At 57.1% G+C, this 19044-nt stretch overlaps 1 protein-coding gene across 9 annotated transcripts in view; it reads left to right on the top strand.

The window, feature by feature from the left end:
* The first annotated feature begins 2407 nt into the window (after positions 1-2407).
* Positions 2408-19044, top strand: part of BAHCC1 (BAH domain and coiled-coil containing 1) — an 89835-nt gene continuing 73198 nt past the window's right edge. For 3 of the 9 annotated variants that reach the window (XM_044984024.1, XM_044984023.1, XM_044984021.1), the window contains exons 1-2: positions 2408-3104; positions 3409-3731. The gene's annotated coding sequence lies outside the window, so the exon portion shown is untranslated. Of the gene's footprint in view, positions 3105-3408; positions 3732-15349; positions 15539-19044 lie in introns of those variants that run through there. The other 6 variants (XM_044984020.1, XM_044984017.1, XM_044984018.1 and 3 more) reach the window with 5 other exon arrangements.

Below are 19044 nucleotides of genomic sequence, written 5' to 3'. Positions count from 1 at the left end.
TGTGGGGCAGGACAGAGGAATGGAGAGGAATCCACACTCCCCTTGGGTGGGTGAAGGGATCAGAGTGTGTCACCGGGTTACATATTTTGAATACTAATCTGATTACTTGCAACTAGTTACTGTCACTCTAATCACCTGCTCAACAGCCCCAGGGAGCAGCATTGTGCTTAGGACTCACCATGGCCTCCAGTCCCGTGGAGGGTCAATAGGACCCTTGATCACACATAGCCCTGGGCACAGAGATAAAACTCCTTCATTCTGTGAAGCTGAAATGAGTGGGAAGCCTGAACGCCAGGAGACCTGCCCTTCCCTTCCCTTCCCTTCCAGGCGCTGTGCAAATGAGAGGCTGATTGCTCATCACACCCCTGGCCGGGCTGGCCTTGCACTACTGCCTGAGAGGACTCATTGCTTTTTGGAGAGGCCCATGAAGCTGCACCTTGGCATTCTTGCTCTCTTCTGCCCCTGAGTTTCAATGTCCTCAGCTTCCCCTTTATATGACACCTTCCTCTGAGCCTCCCTTCTTAGAATAGTGGCCAGGGCTCCGGTGAGGCCCCGGGGGAAGGAGACGTTTCCTATCACCTTTGAAAGAGACTAAACCAGGGGTCGGCAACCCATCAGAAGTGCTGGGCCGAGTCTTCATTTAGTCACTCTAATTGAAGGTTTTGCGTGCCGGTCATACATTTGAACGTTTTTAGAAGGTCTCTCTATGTCTATAATATATAACTAAACTGTTGTTGTATGTAAAGTAAATAAGGTTTTTAAAATGTTTAAGAAGCTTCGTTTAAAATTCAGTTAAAATGCAGAGCCCCCCGGACCAGTGGCCAGGACCCGGGCAGTGTGAGTGCCACTGAAAATCAGCTCGCGTCCTGCCTTCGGCACCTGTGCCATAGGTTGCCTACCCCTGCACTAAACCCTGGTGGTGGAAAACTGAGGAAACATCCAGAGCAGAAACTCACTCAGTGTTGCAGACCAGCAGATTTGCAAATTAGCCAGTAAGCACAATGAGAATAATTTAAAAAGCCTACAATAAAATAACCCAGGATACTGCATCCCAACCTCCGAATAAAAGTCACCCACGCTGAGTAATACCAGGCCTCACTACTATCAAGAGGAGAGGGCTAGCGAGTCAGATAAAATGCTTGGAGTTCTGAAACCGGGACATTTGGAGTCTGCTCTGGATCCTTTCCTGGTGACTTGGCCTAACTCTGTGAAATCCTTGCTGAGAAGCAGGGTGACTGGCTGGGATGTTTTGTGAGAATTCCTTGGGGCTTGTGGATCAGCCAAGTGAGAATTAGAAAGGTTTTGTTGTGCTTATTGTTATTTCTATAGCTCTGCCTGCGCTGCGCGCTGGATGCTTTACAAGGGAGTACAACGAGGAGGTCTCTGCCCCAAAGCAATTGCACTCTAACTAAATGTCTCTCAGTGTCCCTGCAATGACAGTAAACAACCCCCCTAAAGACTCAGGGCCTGATTCTTAGCTCAAGCTGCTTTCACACACTCTTACTTCACTGTCTTCAAGTTACTCCTTGTTTAGAGCCCTGTAAGTGAAATCAGAATCCAGATCTCACTTTTACTGTGATGCCACAAAAGGAAAATATATTTAATCTGCCAGATAATTTATTAATATAGAAATAGAATAGAATTGTAATATAATTACTTATCATCAATTAATAAACTGCCAGATGCATCTATGTAGGCACAGGGGGCTGCCCTCCTGGGTCTGTTTGCAGGATTGGCACCAAAAGATTCCCTGTATGACCTTGTCTGTCTTTTCCACGTGTTTACTTGTGTCTCAGACGGCACCCAGTGTAGGGCCGGCACTTGATAAATAAACAATAAAATTGGCCCCGGGGTGTCTAGCAGGAAGTCCCATAGAAATGGGCCCCACAGGGGAAAAGTTTGCACTGTTGAAGTTGCACAGAGGGGTCCGAGGCAGCTTTCTGCACAAGCAGGGGTCGGGGAAGGCTGTGGTGCCTGTGGGAAAGGCACCCAGCTGGGACTCAGTTGGATTCTTGGCCCTGGCACAGACTTCCTGTGTGCACTTGGGCAAGTCCCTTAGACGCCCTGCACCTGGATTGCCCATCCACTCAAGGGGATAATGCTGCTCATCTCCCACCATGTCCCTGCCTTGTCTAGGCCCTGATCCTGCCAATGACTCCTGGGCCTCCAGGGGGGTGAGTGGAGGGCCCTGGGTCGCTGAAGCTATGGCAGGATCGGGCGTCAGGCCTTTGTGTGCCGCAGCCCGAAGCTCTCTTCCCTGGGCCTGGCATAGCTAAGTGGTGGGGGTGGGGCCGTTGTATCTGCCTCCATGTATGTGCAGCGCCCAGCACCACCCGATCTGGCCGCGGCCTCTAGGTGCTACAGGGCCGGGTGCCCGCAGTGCAGGAGGGGAGAGGGAGACCCTGGCAGGGCTGGCTCGGGCGGCTGGGGGTCACCGCCCCAGATGGGCCGTGGCCTCCGCAGTGCCCTGCCAGGAGGAGCAGCCTAAGGAAGCCCCGGGAGGCCGAGGCGCGAAGCGAGCCCGGAGCCGCCAAGCCCGCCGGGCTCAGGGCACCGCTGGAGATCGCTGCGAGGGAAGGAAGGGGAAAAACCAGCCGCCCCCCGAGAGCAGGGCAAGAGCCGCCGGTGCAAAGCCAGCGCCCGCCTGCCCCGAGGGGAACGGGGGCGGGGAGGGCTGTGCTGAGCCGCGCGCGGGGGGGTCCCGGCTGCCGCCTTCGCTTCTTCTTTTTGTGTGTGCAAGAGTCCGAGCCGCAAATCTCCGTTTCCTCCTCTTGTTGTGCGCGGTGCGATGTAGGGATTTCCTCTCCCCTCCCCCAGCCCGCTGGGCCGGTGCAGCTGCAGCAAGGACGTTACCGTGTGTGGATCCCAGCAGCTCCGAGCGGAGGGCGCCAGCTCCGGGCCTGGGGAGCGGACGGGCATGTAGCCGGGGCCATGCACGCAGCAGCCTCCCCACTGGCACTGGCAGAGGCAGAGGCGCGGGAAGAAAAGGGAGCTCCGTGTGTCCGCGCAGCGGGCGAGGCAGGGCCCAGGAGCGGGCGGCTCCGCTTCTCTCCCGGGGCAGGAGGAACATGCGACTCGGCACTAGACAATCCGGAGCCCGTCCGGTGAGTCCCGTGCGCAGCGCCGTGCCCGGGCGGGCGGGCGGCCGGGGGGAGGTGGCAATGAATGAAAAGTCCCGCTCAGCTTTGCATGGGGGGGCGGTATCACCCGCCCCCCCCCCCGCCCAGCAAAGGCAGCGGCAGTGGCGGGGGGGGGGGGAGTTTGATCCCGCTTCGCTCTCATCCATTTTCTGCTGAGCGGCCCCCGGCTCCATTGTGGGGGAGCGGGGCGCGTCCCCGGCCATGAACCGGTGCTGCTGGAGGCTCCCGCCCCCCGGGCGCGCTAACTGACCGGCTTCACTCCACGCAGGCAGCTCGGGGACCCTGCCACCGGAGCAAAATCATAAAATAATCGCAAGCGCCGCCGGCCCCCGAACGCAGCGTCCAGCTCCGCGGCGGAAAAATCCGGGATCCGACACAACCCCCCCACCGGCAGCAGCAGTTTCCGCTTTCGGGAGAGCGAGAGGACGCGTTAAAGCAACAGACCCCCCCTCCCCCTTAGCCCGCATCCGAGGCGTGTTCCAGCGGCCCGCGCTGCACACTGGCTTCGGGGTCTCCGGGAGCCCCGGTCCCTGCCCTGCACTGGATTCGGGCTTATCCCGCAGCTCCGGCCCGGGAGGCGGCGGCCTGGCGGTAGGTGCTCCGGCTTGTTTGCCTTTTTCAGTCTTATGTTTTCCCCGCATTTTCCCTCCCCCCCCCATTAATTCCTCAGCGAACGGAGCTTTAATTCCAGAGGGAAACTGGCCCCCTCGCCCTGGTCTATTCTGCATCCACCCCCCTCCCGGTGCAATTCAAGGAGCTTTCGTGGCAATTCCACCCCCCCCTCCAGAGCACACAACAAAGGGGGTTAAACCCACCCCGCTTGCTCGGCCGCGTCCCCCCGTGTAGTCAGGGAGCGGAGCGGTGTGTTGTTTACTAACTTTGTGTACGGCCGAGCGGCATAACTGCAGCCAGAATCCGACCCATTGCAGCTCAGGGCCAGGCCGAGCCGGCCCATGGCTCTCGGGTCCAGCGTCTCACAAATAAATCGCTTCTGCTCTCAGAAAACCGCAACGGTTCAGCCGCCGAACGAGCCTGGGCCCAACCTAACCTTTGTCTTTAGAACGTAGTTGGCATTTGGGGGTTTTTAGCCCTGCAGTCTGGCCTAGAGAGAGAGTCTCGTTTGCAAGGTGCAGGCTGGGCTTACAGCAAAACTCACCGCGGACATTTTTTGTTAAGAGACGAGAGAATTTTTTTTCTTCTTCTGCAAATAAAATTCCTGGCTCGGATTTTTAATTCTTCATTTGATTTTTTTTTTTACTAATTATTTTCGTCGTTGTACTTTTAAAAGCCCAACAAGACTTTGCAAAAATAAATCGATAGAGCAAAATAGATCGTGTCTCCAGGTTTCCTTTGCAAATAGATTTACAGCGAACAAGGAAAACACGAGGGAGGCACGGCTAGTGCTACAGATTGTATTTAATGGTTGCACTCGAAAACAGCCAGGACGGGTTAAACCCGGCGTCACACAAACACTGGACCTGTACAATCTGCAGTTTAAATGTAGCAATCTTTGCACCGCTCTTTTTAAGCTCCAAATGTAGTGGCTAAATAGCTGCTTTATAGCCAAGGAAAAACACAGCTTTACTTCTGTCCAACACTGGAAAGCGAATTACAAATAAATACAATTATCCGCGCTTTTAACATAACATAAACTTACCGTCCAGACGGGACTAACATTACTTAGAAAAAGGAAGAAGTAAAATAGGATGATTGTGCTTTCCTGGGCGCCCTAAAAATCCCGCCCCAACTCCCCCGTCTTTTGTTTCTGTTTTCTTGAAGGAAACTGATCGCTGGAATCTGCCACGAAAGTTTATATCGATGTCCTGCAAATTCAGTGTAGAAAGTATATTTGTGCTAGTAAACAATGGATTCATGTAACGATTTTTAATTAAAGTGATCGACTTTTCTGTTAACAAAAGCGGTAGTGAAAGCTCCGGGTTCCGCTCACGGGAAGCGACCCCGGCTTGATTCACACACCCGCCGCCTCTTGCTCGGGCGGCGGCTGGTGCATTTCGAGAGGGGTCGGTTAGACTCGGTATTTTTAGCGTTTGTTTCTCCCCCGTTCTCCCCTTTTGTTCGGTGCAATTCGGTTGCAGAGCGAGGGAAGGAGACTCGGCCCCGGCTCGTTAAGAAACACGCGGCAGGCTCGGTTCTGCTGGGCCTTTGTTGTTGTTTTGGTTTGGGGTTTTTTTGGTGGTTTTAAATCCGAGAAACGAGACATGACATTTGAGGGCGTTTAGAAAAGCACCGAGGGCTGGGGGCTGGTTCAGGCCGGGCCAGGCCCGGCGGGTGCCTCTGGACTAAGGAACCCAACGCGGGGTTTCTGTGCCGGGGGAACCCGAGCCCTGGCTCGCAGCCCCTTTGCGCTGCGGGTGGGAAGGCCCGGAAATGGAGCGGGGAGGAGGAGGACGAAGGAGGCCGGGGCGGAGCGGGGACGGGCAGGGAAGATGGCCGGCGGGGCGAGGGCAGCGAGCCGGGGGTCCCTGGTTCTGCCTCGCCGGGGAAGCGGCTCCGCGGCCGGAGAGGAAGTGGCGCCTGCAGCCGACACGGCTCCGGCCTGGCCCCGCGGGGCCCGCGCGGTTCCTTGCAAGTTTCCCAACAAAACGCGGGGCTCGGAGGAGGCTCCAGCGGGGCGCGGAAAGCCCAGCGCCAGGCTCCGCTAGGAGCTCCCGGGTGAACCCGCGTGGGGATGGGCCTTGCCCGTGCGCTGGGGGCAAGGGCAGAGCTCGCTGGGGGGGGGGGTTGTGGGGCTGATTCTCCCGGCCCCCGTTTTCGGGGCTGTGACAGAAACAAGCCAAGGCAAAGCCCCCCTGGGCGAGCCTGTCCGTGCCAGCAGCGGGGCCCGGGCGGGCAGGGCTGCGGGGAGAAGGAGGCTCAAGCGAGAGAGCAGCCGCGCTCCGCTTCCCTAAAAGCATTTCTTCCTCTTGGTTGTGGTTTTAAAAAGCCATTCATAATTGATGCGCAGCCTGGTCCCCCGCGCGGCCGCTGGGTGCAGGCGTGTGTGTCTGTCCCGCCAGCTCGTAGCCTTTCCAACAGGCCGTGCAAATCAGAGCCACTGTTACACACACACACAGTCACACACACAGACACACACAGTCGCTGTTACACAGACACACACAGAGTCGCTGTTACACACACACAGTCACACACACACAGTCGCTGTTACACAGACACAGAGTCCCTGTTACACACACACACACACACACAGAGTCGCTGTTACACACACACAGTTACACCCCCCCACACACACACACTTTCCAGTGGTGTGTGAGCAGATAGGTCAGGAGGGGGCTTCCTAGTCCTGGCTCCCCCCAGGCCCTGCCTGTATTTCCCCCCCCCCCCAGCCTGGGGGGCAGCTAAAAGTCCAAAACAAAAGCATGTAAAGAGGAGCAGGGAGCTCCGGCCCCTCTCTGGGCTGTAAGTCCGCCAAGGCTCCCCAGCCCTGGGCTGCCTAGGTCTGGTTTGCATTGAGGGGAGAGGCTGCTCGCTAGCACCCCCCCCCCTCGGGCCCTCTCTGGCTTTTCAATGGGGATTCAGGATCCTGGCCTCTCTCTTTGCTCCCACTTGCCGTGGGAGATGGAGCAGGAGGCAGCGTTAACTTCCTGCAACCACCTTAGCGAGAAACACTGGGCAAAAATGGGGGTGGAGGGTGGGGGCTCTAGGTCCTTTTTCTTGATGACTTTGTGCTGGACTTGGGGCGGTGGGGGCAGCTGTGAATCCCCTCCCGGGGGGAAGAACAGGGCCTGTTGGGCCGAAGAATGTGAACCCCCAAGTGCAGGATCCGGGAGTCCACACTGGATTTGCTTTGTGCCGCCAGGAACACACACACTGCCCAGAGCTCGCTCGCTCTCGCACACACACTGCCCAGAGCTCGCTCGCTCTCGCACACACACACACACTGCCCAGAGCTCGCTCGCTCTCTCGCACACACGCACACACACTGCCCAGAGCTCGCTCGCTCTCACACACACACACTGCCCAGAGCTCGCTCGCTCTCGCACACACACACACACTGCCCAGAGCTCGCTCGCTCTCTCGCACACATGCACACACACTGCCCAGAGCTCTCGCGCTCTCGCACACACACACACACCTGCCCTTTACACAACAGTAAAAAAAGTCAAACCTCAGTCAGCCAGACGGTCTCCCATTGGAAGCCAAAGGAAAAGCCCCAGTGCTTGGGCCCTGCATCCCAGGCCCTCCTCAGCCAACCCCCAGAGCCGGACTCCCTTTCCCAAGGCCCGGAGTTATTCCATCCCACAGACCCAGTGCACACACACACACACACACGTCAAACACAGGCCCTAATGATCACTTAAGGTTGCTTTTGCAAATGCCGTTCGTGGGCCTGGCTGCCAGCTGCAGGGTTCTGGCACTAATTGCGTGTTTATCAACACATGCCCCCTTTTGACATGTCACAACATATTTGCGCAGAACGCGGTGTCCCCCTCCCTCCCCCAACGTGGGTTCCCTTCTCTGTGCTGCGGGAGGGGGGCTGGGTGTGCAGGTAGCCAGGACTGGGGGTCCCTGGGCTGCCCTGCAAAGGGGTTTCCGGGTTCCGTAGGGACAAGGTGGATCTGAGAGCCTGTCACTGGGATTATTTATTGTCACTTTGCATCTAAAATCCAGCCCCCGTGTGCTGGGGGCTTTCTCCCCGTGGCAGATTCCGCTGGCTCTGCTGCGTTTGCCACCCTCTTTCACTTCACCCCCTTCCTTCCCTTAATGCCCCCTGCCCCTCCAGCGCCTGCGTCTCCTGCCTTTTCATAATAATTCCCAAACGCCGGAGTGGGGGGAAGCCTTGGCCTCGGCGCCGGGTATTAAACTTGCTTGAATTTACCCCAGATGGTCGCTTCATTGAGACCCTCACACAACAAACACATGGAGTGGTGCGTTGGGGGTGTGAACGCACCGGGATAGATTTAGCTACACATTAGGACGCTGCATTTAACAGGGCATTAACTAAGCGTTTGGAAGTGGGAAAGCTCTGAGCTCCTAACCTAAAAACCTCTGCTCTGGGCTGATTGGACTCCAGGCCTTCATCTCAATGGGGGGTGGGGAGGATTCTCTCCGCTCCAAGCTTCCCCCCCCCCAGCTATAGTAAACAAGGGCACCATTTATGATGTGCGTGTGTATCTGGATATATAACACTGCACATGACTGTATATATTCGTGTGTGTACGCACTGAAATCCTGTTTGGGTTATAAAGGCTCATTGCATTTAAGCAAATATGCCGCTCAGTTGTGTTTCAATCCCTTCCTACAATGCAAAAAGCTTGTGAGGCAGCGGCCAGGTTTCTTTGGAGATTAAAAATGTGTTGCTGGCTTCAGTGCAGTGTCTGTCTGTCTGTTTGTCTGTCTCCAGACACTTGAGCTAGGTAGATATATTCCATTAACAAATTTGTCAGTCTCCTGTTCAAAGAGGGAGGCCAGGGCTCCCGGTTAGCTCTGGGGAGGCCAGAGGGATGTATTATTGCCTTGGTTATTGATGTTTATAGGCGATTGGCCAATAAATAGCCCGAACTGGTTTGGCTGGGAGGGGTGTCGGGATGCTCTCTGCCTTCTCCTCGCTGCTGTTCTCTCCAGGCCGAGCCCACTTGATCAATGCAGCCGGGGCGGGGTTCCACCCCCAAAAGGACCTGTTTCTACCCTGGCTATTTTGCGTTTTTATCAACCGCTCCAAGCACCAGGTCCCCTCCCCGGCTCTCAGTCTCAATGGCAACCAGACACCATAAATAACGCCCCTGCACAAGGTCTTCAGGCTTGTGTCTGTTGGCCTTTAGCAAAGGGGTGGGGGAAGCTCCTGCTCCTTGTCCCAGGGTCCCCAGGACATGGGCGTGGACTGGGGAATAACCCCATGCAGCACTTTGGGGCTAGCCCAATCTTCCTTCTGTTGGCCTGTCCGGGGAGGGGACACCCAGCCCTCGGGGGGAGGGGGAGGGGGGTGACTAGGCAGATGACTCAGGCCACCCAGTTGGTTGATTCACCTGGCCCTGGCTGAGGCGCTTTGGGTAGGGAGCAGGCGAAGGCAGGTGCCAGCCCCCGAAAGGAGGGGCAGAGACACTGGCCTGAGGGACAGGTGGAAACAAGGTACAGCCCTGTTTTGCTTGGAGGTCTTCTCCTGGGGTGCAGCGTGCAGGGGCTTGTGTCTCCTCCTGTCTGTTCTGGGGAGACTGGAGCGTGGGCCATCGCCTGCCCTCCCAGCTCCCAAGGATATGGGGCAGGGAGGGGGGCACTGGGGGGTTAGTAGCTCCCTGGGCAACCCCTCCCGGCCCCGTGGGGTATCTGGTGCTTCTAGGGTCCAGAGACCCTCTGCCACAGTCAGAGGGCAGCTTGCCCTGTGGCTTCTACCTTGTGCGGAGTTTGGCCTGGCTTTTGGGCTTTTGGGGACACGTTCTCCCAGATCCTTAGGCCAGCCCCTGTGAAGTCTGGAGAGGGATGGGTCTTTCCCCAGCGGGCTCCGACCACGTGTTGTTTTGTTTTAAATCCCCCTGCCCCTGGGCAGCGAGCTGGCTAACGTGGGCAGTGCGTGTTGTGGGGCTGGAGATGGAGGGGCAGGACAGGGGTGGGTCGGTGCTTGTGCTCTGTGCGGGAGGCAGCGACCCCCAGCAATACGCCCTGACTCGTTCCCTCTGTGGGTTTGCGCTCCCCCCGCCCCGGTAGCCTGTTTTTGTAACAAGTAATGCAAAACAGAGCTTATTTTCAGGGAGATTGGCAGCAAGTCACAGCACGTGCTGACTCCCCCCCCCCCAGAAAAAAATATGTAAAGCTCGCGAGCCGGCTCCTGTGTTTACCGAGATCTCTGGGTTCGAGCAAATAAACCCGGCCGTGATGGAGGAGCTGAGTTATTTGATTGTTTGCGTTTTGATCGGAGCACGAGGGGTTTTTTCCAGGGGGGAGGGGCGGGGAATTTCGGTTTTTCCAAAGCGCTGGATCTGGGCCCTGGGGGAGGGACTGCTGCAAAGGCCGCTGCCCGCCCCCCCCTCCCCCCCGGGTGCCAGGAGCGTTTGGGTTTGAAGAATTAAGAGTCATTTTTTGTAGTCAAGAAATTGTTTCTAATTTGCTCTTTGACTAATGGCACTTGGAACAATGAGCCGGCCCCAAACAATTGCATTACTCAGAGGCGCCCAACATGCAATTACCCAAATGCAGAGATTTGCATCTTGCAGCCCTATTAGGCAATTATTTAGTGTGCTGGGTTAATCTACAATATTATTTAACGTACCGGGGCCCTTTCCCGTTCCGTTGCCAGATGGAGCGATATTCAATTGCAATATTTTAACCCGTTTCCCCAGAGCGGGGAGGTTGGCGGAGGGCTGAGAATTGCCAGTGATCGCAGATTCATTTGGACAGGAAAGGAAGCTGCTTTGCGAAAAGCCACTCGCCCGCCGCTCCGGTTGGCTTAGGTGCGCGCTGCGCGGCGACCCAGGGGTCATGGCGAGGGCTCCTCGCACCCCTGCTACGGTCCCGCTCTGGGGGTTCGCAGGGGAGGAAGGGTCCATTTTCCAGCACACCCAGCTCCAACCCCGACCCCCCACCCCCACGCAGGAGAACGGGGCTGCGGACCAGGCTCTGTGCAGACCGGGTCGCTGCAAAGCGAAGGGACGAGTCTGACTTTCAATGTCCTGCCAAGCCTGGGGCAGCGCTCGGAGGCTGGGGCCGTGCCACAGATTTCCAATCGCGGGGCGGGCAGTGTCCACAAAGCCCGGTGATTGCAGCCCTTTCCCCGCCGGACTTTACCCAGCGCGGTGACCAGCAGAGGGGCTCCGGGGCGCCAGGATCCATTTGCAAAACACTGGGGCGGGGGGGGGGGCGGGGGTTGCAAAGCTCAGTGGAAGGCCGCTCCCCGAGCAGGGTCAATATTTAGCTCTGGTGCATTATCTGCGCTCGCTCTTGTCTGGAGGAAGCGTAAGATCCCAGCGCTTGGTTCCTGGTCAATGAAAACATTTGCTAGGTCTGGGCAGTTGCAGACTCGGCCATCCGGGAAGCCTGCCCCGGCGCAGCGACTCCCCGCCCACCCCCAGCAGCCTCCTTCCCCTCGTGCCGAAAACACGGATCTATTCCCCGCTTCGCCGGCAGAGCCCGGCTTTGCCCCCTGTCCTGGCTGCGGCTATTGGGTGTCACAACCCAATGTGCGGGGAAGGGATTTAAAAAACGATAGAAAAATCTATTGCTGAATCGACGATTAAAACAAAGGGCCTGTTTTATTGGCGGGGGCAAAATCCAGCCGGGTTTAAAGCAAAATCAACCCAGCGATGTTGGGGTTCAGGACTAGAAACGGAAGAAGGGCCCTGGAAGTTCCCGCCTGGTACATTTCCGCGGGCCAAGCGCAGCTGCATTTCCAGTCGGGTTTGTGCATTGTTCGTTGGGATTGTGCCCCTGGTCAAACACAACTGACCCTTTTAAAAAAAAATCCCCTCCCTTATTGGTCCAATAAATAGCCCAGCCTTTTCAGAGCTGAGGGGTTGGAGATTTTGCAACCCTCGGCCTAAGCCGGTGACAAATGCACCGCTCTGCTAGTTGCCTTTGGGTAGAAGATAGACGGGAAGTGTCAATCAGAAACGCTTCAGTGATCAGGGACAATCCTCTTTGCAGGACTGGCCTGCCTCAAGAGCAATCAGTCACTCTGCATTAATTACCCTTCCATCCATTCCCCACGGCAGGGCAACCGCCGCTGCTCAGAGACCTGGCGCATTCAGGACATGGCACCACCTGAAAGAATGGAGCAATCCCCCCCCCGCGCCCCAAAAACAATGAGTCCAGAAAGGAAAAGGACTTCAGGTCTTCAAATCCCTCACTCCCGCAGGCAGCCCCGAGAGCGTCTCAGCCCTGCTAACGTCTCCCCCCTCCGCCCCATAGCACAGCAGTGTAGAAGCGACAGCAGCCAGCCAGAATGTGTATTTGATAATGTTCAACCGGGTTGTTTGTGTTGGTTTAAACGGCTCTCTCAGTACATTGCCTCTAACTCACTCTGCTAGGAACCGCCTGGAAGTTACAGGCTTGTGCTGCTAATTTAACCGGTGATATAATATCCTGAGCGCCAGATCAAGACACACACAGCCGGAGCCAGTCAATGCGTTGGAAACAGTGTTTTTCCATAGGAACTAGGAAGGCTGATTTGAGGTCTCGCTTTCAAAACTAGGAGCTCCTTAAAAAAAAAAAAGACAACTTGGAAGTAACCAAAGGCCATTTCTCGTGCAGCGGGACGTGCGTGTGGATTTCAGGCAGTGATCTCCAGCGAAAGCAAAGACAAGCTCAGCCCCGCCGGAGCCGGCTGCGGGCGGCGCAGGGAAGGGTGGAATACACAGAACTCTGGCGGAGCTGACATGTAAGCGACCCGGTGGGAAGTGCTGGGAGCCAGCCCGTGGGAAGAGCACCGGAGAGCGGCCTGTCCCCTTGACACTCCTAGTCCGGAGCTGTTATTTCGCAGCGGTTGGAGAATTCACCCCTGGAACGCGGCGCGCAGCGTAGCTGCTGGGTCCCACACAGCACAGAGCGGGGCACTGGCCTGCTTAGCAGCTGCCTGTTTTCTCCCTTTAAAACCCTGCCCCTGGGTAGCGGCTGCTGCTTTGCGAAGAGGCCCGAGAGCCTGAGCTCGCTTCCGAGCTCAGCCACCCGCCAGCCCCGCGCTCTCCCGGCTCTGCCCTGTTCGGACTCGGGTTTTCTCCTTTCCGGCTGGGCTTTTCATTCCGGTTTCTTACAGCGGTGTTAGCCGCAGCAGCAGGCCGGCCCCCGGCCCGCAAATCTCGCTTGTATCCCCGCGCAGCCCTGCAGTCCTTGGGGGAGGCAGCCGCTTCGGATCTCCGCGTGTGCCGGTGTCTCTGCCCGGGCTCGGGCCCCCTTTCACCAGGGAACCGCTTCGCAGCGCCGCGCCGACCCCTGTGCTCAGCCGCATTTTGTCGACCGGGGAAGTCTGCCTGGATCCGGCCGGGCTGTGCGAGGCGCCCCGGCTCTGCGCTCGGGAGGCATCGGGATTTCTGGTGGGGTTTCTGGCCTCTCCGGTCTGCTCTCCCGCGCAGCCGGTCTGCGCCTCGGTCTTGTTCCTAATTCAATTTGCTCCTTCGCGTAATGAATAGCTCCCTGGTAATCGAATCTCCCGTACGAGTTATTCTGATTTATTCGGCGTTTTCAATCAATTACAGCCTGGCGTTTTTTAAAAATAATAATTTTAATCGCCCTTCCAGGGAATCGCCCCGGCCATTCGCCACCCCTCCCCAGCCTGCTAGCGGTGACATTGGCTGGTTTCTGTCCGGGTATCCCGGCGCCCCCCCGGATCCTGCGGCTGGGAATATCCCAACCCAGCGCTCTGGCAGGGAAACAAACTGACGCGCCTGATCTCATTAGCCCCCGCGGCTGATACTTGGGCTGAAATGTCTGGGAGCGCTGGGTGCCGGCTTTGGCAATGGGGGGGTCCCTGCACGGATCGCCCCCTCCCAGCTGCCCAGGCTCCCACGGCTGGAATCGATAGCTCCGACCCTCCTTTCCCCAGCCCGGCCGTGGCGGGACCTGTCCCCTCGGACCTCCCCCCTCGCCCCTCTCACCTAGTTACACCGCGGAGCAGCCCTCCCCGCGCACCCCGCGCTCCGCTGCCCGGGGCTTGCGGCTGCTCCCCACACCCAGCCCGGCCCTGCACGCTGCAAACTTTCCGGATGCACCGGCGGATTCCCCCCTCCCCCGCCTCCCGCGCGCCCCCTGCAAGGGGGGGGAGGGGGCTGCCCCCGTGCGCCAAACCTGCCTTGTTTGGGGAATCACTGAGTGGCTCGGTCCATTGCCCTGTCTCTGTCCCTTTGATCCTCTCACTCTTTGCTCTTCTTGGCTCCGGGGCCAGTGGGGTCTGCCTAGGGGCCGCCTGGAAACAGTCCCCATCTTATCTCCTTTCATCCAGCAGCCCCGGGCCGCCTTGAAACCGCGGGGCCAGTAATTGCTTTTTTCAGGCAGCCCAGTGCGGACTGGCTAACAGCCAATCAGCGCCTTGTTTACACTGGGTGATTGACAGCGGGCTGGCAGGCTGCCAACCAATCGTAGCCATCCCGTGGAGGGAGGGGGGAGTGAACACAAGGGGGGGGAGACAGAACGCTATGGGTTTAACCCCTGCGTTGCCAAAGGACAATCGAGCAAGGGAGAATCTGCATTTTCGTGTCTTGTTAGCGCCTCGAACCTCTCCCAAGGGGCAGGGCGGAGGCTGGGAGCTGCAGGTGGGGCTGTGGCAGGGCGCTGGGTGGACAGCACGTCCCCAGAGTGGTCGCCACCGCAGTGTTTATCCCGGGAACGCGGTGACTGGTGTCTGCCTTCGCTCCGGGTCGTCCCGTGTCGGGCGGGCGCGGGGCGTCTGGCGCGTTACAAACAACGCGGGGCCTTCCCAGCAACAGGCCAAGGGCGCAACATCCTCACAAGGATCGCGGGGCGGGGGGGGGGCGGTCGGGGTCTGTCTGACGCGAGTGTAATCCTCCCTCCGGCCCAGGGCTGGCAGGGTTTCGTGTGGGGGAAGGGGGCGAAAGAGACTGCCTGGGAGCGAATAAAAGTCTCCCGCGGCTTCTCCAGGAAAAAAAAGCCCAGCCGGGGCCTGTTCAGAGATCGGGCAGGATGCAAGTGCCGCGGAAGAGAGTTGGCAGGTCGCTGTCCCCGTTCTGCAGCCGTTCCCGTATTGTCCAGTCCGCCTCCAATCCAGGCCCGGAGCCACAGCCTGCAAGCGGCCCCTCAGAAGACTGCAGCACTTCTGGGCTCAAAGGGATGCTCGGTTTGGTGCAACGCCCACGTCCCCAGCCCAGTCCACAACCCCCCGTATCAGACTGCGCCAGAGCGCCGTGCCGCCCTTTGCACCAGAGCGCCCAGCGCCCTCTGGCGCGGTCCAGCCCAGCAAAGCGAAGGAGAAAATAAACCCCCTGCCCAGCTGCTCGGAGCGTGTGCGGGCTGCAGCAGCCCCCCCTGGCCGTGCATCCCCATTCACCAAGCAAGCAGGGACGGGAGCTGCGCAAGGGCAGCTGCGCAGCTGCAAGGCTTGAATTAGGCGCCATTGGGCTGAGTAGTAGCCCTGCTGCTCTCTGATTGGCAGCTCGCTGGCCCCGCGCCAGCCTATTGGGAGGCCTGTTTACGCAGGGAGAGTGGCACGAGCTTATTACCGTGGAGGGCCAGGCATCCAATCAGCGAGCGTGCTTACCCTGGGTGAGTGGCACGAGCTTATTAGTATGCAGGGAGAGTTGCTTGTAGGATTGAGCTGCGGGCTGGGGAGCTGCTGAGGCTGGAAGGAACCCACTGTAGGGTCCTTTCCCTTCTGCAAGAGCAGCCGGTGCAGTTACAGTGCAACAGTCAGCACAGTGCAAATACCAATAGCAATACAATGCAAAGTCCCATTTACTGATTTAATTGTATTGCAGTCACTGTGTGCAAGGAACATACCTCCAGTAAGTAACTGCAATTATATTTTTGTTTGCTTTTTTAAAAAATGCTTTATTATTTTTTTTAGAATTAAAATAAAATCCAGGATTGTAAATTTTTTTTTTTGCATAGTGAGAACTTTTGGTGGTTGAAAATACCATGTTGCTATTCTTTTTCTTTTGAGAACATTCTGTAGTTCTGTGTAATGTTACATCTGTAAAAAATTTAATAGCAGTGTTTTGCTTGGAACTGTTTATAACACATATCAATTGAAAATAATAATAATACTAAAAAAGACATGTTGGAATACGCTACACTTAGCACCTCCAATGAAAAGAAATGCTATAGGGCATTTTTTAATGGTTACAGTAAATTGCTCTCTATACCCCTGGAAATTTGTACCTAGCGCCGGGTAGCACCAACAAAAACACAATTGTTTGCAAATTTCCTAATGCAATTCTAAGGTTTTTAAAATGCAGCCATGAATGGTGCTTTGCAAGGAAAAACAAACAGAGCCATTGTAGCACTTTAAAAAAGGCAATGGATGCAAATTTGCACCCTTTCTGTTTTAAAAATTAAATAATAGGTGGTTGGAGGAGAGGTTTAGCTTTGCATCGAACGCCGAGGAGTCCTTTCTTTCTCCCCCAGCACATTTGTTAAATTTGAATAGAGGACAAATCTGAATTGGGAAAAAAAATCCAAAGGAAAAACCCAACCAAAACAAAATTAGGTTTGGGGGAAGGTGCACTTTGAGGCTGTTGATTTTTGTTATGGTCACACGGACTTTGCATGTTAATTAGCAGATTTTAAATGAAGATTGAGTTGGAGAACGGGGGAGAAAATCCAGCTTTTTTTAAACCTTCGGGCTCGGTAGGTTTTGTTGTTGGTCGCAGGGAGGCCGCCGGCTCGTTGCAAATCTGCCTGCGGTTGATGGCCGTGGCGGTTGTTGTCTCCTCTCTTCCCCGGGTCCTGCTGGGTGTCTCCTCTAACCGGGAAGCTGCTTTTTGTTTGTTTGTTTAATTTTCGTTTGGAAACGCGAGCGGCTGGGGCCCGGGGGAGGTTTTTGTTGGACAAATGCACAATCGAAGGATGCACGGTCGAGGCTGCGCCTCTTTTCCGAGGAGCTGGGCTTCCCTCTCGGTGCAAACAGGGGTGCAAAGCTCCGCTAGAAAGCAGGGGAAAGCCTTGGGGTGGGGAGGAAAACACCCGCTGCGCGGCCAGCCGGCCCCAACCGCGGCCCTCGCTGGGCTTGCCGCGAGGCCGATCCCCGCAGCTCCCGGCGGAGAGCGATCGCGGCTGGGCTAGGGCAGCCGCTCGGCCCGCGAGGCCGATCCCCGCTTCTCCGGATGGCGAGCGGAGGGGAGGAGGCCGGGGAGCCGATCCCGGCCGGGTGCGGGAGGGCGGCAGCCCGGGCGCTGCACGGCCGAGGCGAGCGGGGCTGGGCCAGGGCGGACCTCGGGGCCGCTTGCGGCGGAGTCTTTGCTCCCACCTTCTCCCCGCGGTTTATTTTTCAGCGCTTCCCGCTCCGTGTTCCTTCCTCGCATTGTTCCAGCCGCGGCGCGCTCGGAGCGGGGCCCGCCGGCCCGCGGCTGCAGGGAGACAGGCGGAAGGAGAGATTTGGGGGCTGGGGTTTGGAGATCGGGGCCTGTTTGTGGGGGTGGGGGGGGAATTTACCGAGACCCCGCCGGTCTCCGGCAGAGGAACAGCGGCTGGGAATAGAGGCGTGTAACCCTCGGCCGCCGCCCGCTCCACCCTGGCCTGCAAACAGGACACGATCCCTACAAACAATAATAAAAATCATAATTCCATTGTGCAAACAAAGCCGTGAGCGGACCGCGGGGCGGGGTGTCCAGCCCCCGCGCCTGTAACTGATCCCGGGACTTTCCTGCTCAGCCAGGCCCCGGCCGGATTCTCAGCCTTGGATTCATTTGTAAAAAATCTGACCCCGAGATGAATCAGAGAGTGGGAATCTTTCCCCTCCGCGTTGCTATGTGAAGCCATTCACCCCGCCAGGCTGCTGGAACTGCGAACTGAGCTTTGTCTTGCAGGCTGCAATTTTTCCCCCTGTGAATTTCATATCTAGATATTGCTTTGAAGTGGGTGTTTTCCTATATTCTCTTCCAGACCCATTTCCGCTGCTTTTTAGGTGATTTCGGCTGACTGCTGAGAAAAAAACCCCTTCCGTAAGGTTCTTGCAAAGCGAAGGATCCTTCCAATAATTCCCTGTAATTGCAAAGTAGGAAATATTCGTTAGGCTCCAAAAGATAGATTATGATCTCAATAGGGGGAGAAAAAACCCACCCCCCTTTGTATTAAGTTGTAAGCCAAAGAGAGCTCATTGTGTTACTTCCAATTTATTTACAATGCAAAAGCTCCCCATCTAAATATATATATAAAATACTTATCAGCTGTGCAAATATGTGTTCACTTAATACATTGTGTTTTCGGTTATAGATTAAATCAAACACAAAATAGTCTGCAAATACGACACTGTCGGACTGGAAGCATTAAATACAGCAATTGCAAATGGTGTTCGCTAAATGAAAAACATCTTAATTGCTTGGTTGTTATGATCCGGGTTAAAAAAATAGACTTTCTCCCCCCCCTGTAATGTTAACAATTAAGGGTGGCGACTCTAGGAGGCTCCTCTCTCCGTGGGCTGGTGGGGAGAGGAAACGTTAAAACGAGACCGATTGCAGGACATGCAAACGCGAGGGTGCGGGAGCCGGAACTCGGACGGGCAGGAATTGCGGGGCCGCAGCAGAAGAGAGGCGGTTTCCTCGCCGTGCCCCGGCCGTGCCGGTGCTTTGTGTGTATTTGTTCATCCCCGCACGCACGGTGCCGGAGCTGGGGGGATGCTCAGATGCTACCGAGCCCTTTGCTTTGCCCACATTTATGAAGCGAGAGCCCCCCCCCCACCCCCTTTCGGCCTGATGCTACAGGCTGGGCCCGGCCAAGCGGCCCTCTGGGCAAACGGAGCGGATGCCCGGGACGCACCTTCCAGACCTGGGCTGGGCTGGGACCCGTGTCGAAGGATGTCAAGCCCCGGCCTTGCCCACCGCGGTGGCCGGAGGCTGAGGCTGATTTCGGGCCAGTGTCACCGATTCCGCCCTGGCTTTCCCGGGGCGCCATTGGAGACCATAGCGCGACTTCTCTCTCCGCTGGCAGCCGGGTCGGCGGGTGGGGGAAGCAGGCCCGGCTCCTGCGGCAGGGAACTGACCCGCCCCGGGCACTGCCCGAAGTGGCCCCGGCTCCCTGCGCCCGCCGAGCGGCCCCGCGCAGAGCTGGCGCTGGCTTGGCCACGGAGGCAGGAGCTCCGAGGCAGAATTTTGTTACAGCCCAGCCCGGTCAGAGGCCTGGCGGGGCGGGGGGGGGGGTTGGCAGGTCCGGGGGCAGGTTTTGTCTCTCGCTCGCAGACGCAATTCACGTTTCGGATGAAACGCAGCTCTGCCGCTGGGGGGCTGCGCGCGGGGGGCCTGCGCGGGTTCTGTATTTTTAAAACCCTCCCGTGCCCCCATCAAGGCAGCGGCTC

The sequence above is a fragment of the Mauremys mutica genome, chromosome 12, assembly GCF_020497125.1.
Source record: "Mauremys mutica isolate MM-2020 ecotype Southern chromosome 12, ASM2049712v1, whole genome shotgun sequence".
In the NCBI taxonomy this organism is placed as follows: domain Eukaryota; kingdom Metazoa; phylum Chordata; order Testudines; family Geoemydidae; genus Mauremys; species Mauremys mutica.
This window is presented reverse-complemented; position numbering and strand designations above follow the sequence as displayed.